Source organism: Tupaia chinensis, unplaced genomic scaffold (assembly GCF_000334495.1).
Source record: "Tupaia chinensis unplaced genomic scaffold, TupChi_1.0 Scaffold000606_1, whole genome shotgun sequence".
NCBI lineage: Eukaryota > Metazoa > Chordata > Mammalia > Scandentia > Tupaiidae > Tupaia > Tupaia belangeri.
Genome location: NW_006160124.1, coordinates 3,045,563 through 3,049,431, shown reverse-complemented (window position 1 = coordinate 3,049,431; position 3,869 = coordinate 3,045,563).

Below are 3,869 nucleotides of genomic sequence, written 5' to 3'. Positions count from 1 at the left end.
TCTGGATACCCTCTTAATCTGAGTAACAAACAGAAATGCCAGAAAAAATATTCTGCAGATTTCAAGGAATAAAAATTTATACTGAAATCTGTTGGTAGAATAATGATAGAATGGAATTTGATAGTTGAGAGTCCCTGCCAGTTTCAATACTTATGTATCTGCAGCTTAGGGTGCTTTAGAAATTATAGTAGTTAAGATGTCTCAGTTGGTCCCAAGGAGGAAAAGAGTTAGCAGATTTGCTTGAATTTATAACTCCTGTTCTAATGCTCCATTCTCTCCCTAGATATCAAGCACACATTTTTCTTATTACAGATGTTTTGGGAGGGTAGGTCATCATATTCCTGTCAAGATCACCCCTTGTCATGAGTTGGAATCATCTAGCTAACCTCTAGTGATTTCCTTCAAGCAGTTTCACTAGAAAGATTTTTACATTAATTTTTAACCCCAAAGTTTCTTCTCTTGATAGAAAAACCTTAAGAAATATTAATAACAAATACGTTCTGGTAATGTGGAATGAATTAAAGACTGGAGGTTTCTTATGTGTATTTTCTTCAATCCAATAGTGGCATTCGAAATATTCATATTTCACTGCCAACATTAATATTAAATGTTAAAACCATGAAATTTTCAGTGAACTTAACTTGAGTCTGTGGCTACAGAGATATAAGGTAAGTTAGAGAGCTCTGAGTCATTAACAATGTACTGTGATGATTAGATTCTGTAATGTGAATTCAGAGTAAAATCATCCTGCTTACTTCATACTTTGTTTCTCAGAAAAGGAAGTTACAGAGTACATATGCATACACTGTAACCCAATATGTAAAACATTAGGGAGTTTTTAGAAATTCCATTTTCCCCAAGTGTGTTCTCTTATTTTATGTCTGAAAAGGGGTTCCAAGACCAAGAGTTGTGATGAAAGCATTCAAGATTCCTAAGGAAAATAAATTAATGTAAGAAGGTAATACAGTGTTCTAGAAGAAGCACTTATATTTCTTAAAAATGAATAATCTAAAATCTAATGTTTTAGGTATTTTAAGTTGTAATAACATTTTCCTTATTAAGAACTAGAAAAGTAGCTATAATAACTGTTCCCACAGTAGAATAAAAGCCACGGTTTTCATATATTAATTATAACCACAAATATTTATACAATTTTAATACCATTTATTTTTCTTAAATTATGCCTATTTAGAACTGTCATAAATTATTTTATCTAGGGTCATAACATTTTAACATTTTTATCAACTACTTGATGTAAATCAAAACAGAATTTTGTAAAATATTGATTCATACAATATAAAAAATTTTAGAAAAAAGAATTTTACTTTTTTTGAGACAATTAAAAAATAATTTGAGAATCATTACAAATAAGATATGCCATATGCATGAGTCTTTGGTTTCTCAAGAGAGAGTTACCAGTGCCATGTACAGACCTATCACTTATTTATGGCTCCTTAATTTTTGGATAAGCGCAGTGCCATGTACAGACCTATCACTTATTTAAAACTCCTTAATTTTTGGATGAGTGAATAAATGACTGAAACTAAGCCATATCCAAACTTCAGAATTTCTTTAAATCTTTTTAAAGTGTTTAACATGTTTAAAGATTCACAGAGAAATATTTACAGACTTCAAAAACTTTATTTGAACCTAAAGACAAACATCATAGAAATTCTAGCACTAGAGAACAATTTTTTATGGGGAGGGAAAGATTTTTTGTATCCAATGTAATATACATAAATATTTATAGTCTACAGAAAGAATTAGACAAATGAATTATGTAAGTGATATCAGGGTCCCAAGAAACAAAACAAATATCCTATGTTAGATTTTTTTTTAAGAATTATCTTATTTAACTCTATTATTTATTTACTTATTTATTTTAATTTGATCAGAGAGGGACAGAGTGAGAGAGAGAGAGATAGAGAGAGAAAGAAAGAGAGTGGGAAAGTGAGAAATTAAGTCACCAGGTCTAGGACTTGAAACAAGGCCGAGAACATGGGAGTCCAGTGCCCTTAACCACCGCACCACTTACCGGCCCAAAAATACCCTATGTTAGATTTAAAAAACATCATAAATTAGAGCTTAATAATGCCTAGGTATTTATGCTAGCTTGTCTATTTTTCTCAATTTCCTTGATCTTTAACACTCATTTAAAATAATTATTTTCTTTAACTTTATTTATTCATTTATATTTTAATTTGACCAGAGAGGGACAGAGAGAGAAAGAGAGAGAGAGAGAAAGAGAAAATGAGAAAGCAAGCTGCTAGATCTGGGAATTGAACCACAGTCGGCCATGTGGTAGTCCAGCACCCTTAATCACCATACCACCTGCCAGCCTGACACTCCAACAGTTCTCCTCTTTATTTTCTAGGAACATTTTATACTTTGCTAATATGTTTCATATACATAATTTTAATTTTAAGGACATACTACATTTTATAACAAATATATTGAATATTATACATTTATATATCATGTACTTATCATAAATTAAGTATATTTAAAATGTAGAAATATATTGCAAAATAACATTGATTTATTGCAATTGATATATTACTATATTAAATATATTGGTATATAATTGATTCTATATAATTAACTGATATAGCAATTAATACAATGATTCCGTTTGCATTGTGTCCACACCCCTCTGGAAAAGGCTTTCTTCCTCTTTGTCTGTCTCTGCCCGGCCAGCACATAGACCCTCTAGACACAGACAGAAATGTTTTAAGTATTTAAGGACAAAATTACACAGGCACAAAAGCTGTAAATGGGTCAAAGTCACTTTAGCCTTTCATTCCGTTTTTCCTCTGCACGTGAGTCAGGCACTACAGAGGCTGCGGCCTTAGTTTATTACATCGGAGTAAGAATTTATTAGCCTATTTCTGGATTTTGAATGCACAATAGCCATCCACTTTTATATGAATGCCTTGATTTTTCTGGGCAAACTCTTTGATTACACTTGCTAGAGTTTTCCTGTATCCCGGAAATAGAACTTCTTAGCAGACAGAATTATTACCCTCGGTGGCCAGCTCTGCTACAATTGGGAAAACTTCCCTTATCTCATCACAGCCATGATCCTATTTGTGCACAAAGGTAATTTGCAGCTCCATGGTTCTGCTGAGAGGGACTTTCTCGGATGTCTCAGATACTTCCTTTGAATAATATCAAGTGTCTCAAAACGAACACAAACAAAACTCTAGAGAACAGTCAAATTTTATCCAGCCATGAATTTGAGATGCTAAACTTACTATAAATGTGTTGAAAGTTAGCTTAGGATAAGTCTAATTTCTTCTGAAGAATAAGCTATAATATAATGCACACCAGTCTTACTGCTATGCACTTCACATAGTTCTGTTTATTCCTCTCATTAATCCTAAGTGTCAGGGCAGTTTATATCTCTGCTGTGTATATGAAAAAAATAAATTTCAGAAAGAACAACTTACTCAAAGTTAATGGTAAATCTGAGATTAAAACCCTAATCTCTGACTCCAGAGTTGTAGTCCCCCCACCCGCCCCCACCACCACTCATTCTGGGCTGAGAGAGAAAGAGAAGAGAAGAGAGAAGAGAATGCTCCCCTCAGAGCATGCCCACACTTGCAATCCCCTCTCCTCCATGTCTCTCTCCTTTAAGGATTTTGGGCAGGCACACAAATGTGCCATGTTTTTCAAGATGTTGGCTCTGGCACAATGAGATGCCACCTAACCCCTGTCAGAATGGCAAAGATTAAGAACATAAAAAGTGATAAGTGTTGGCGGGGATGTGGTGAAAAGGGAACCCTCCTACACTGTTGGTGGGAATGTAAACTGGTTCAACCACTGTGGAGAACAATATGGAGGTTCCTCAAAGATCTACAAATAGAACT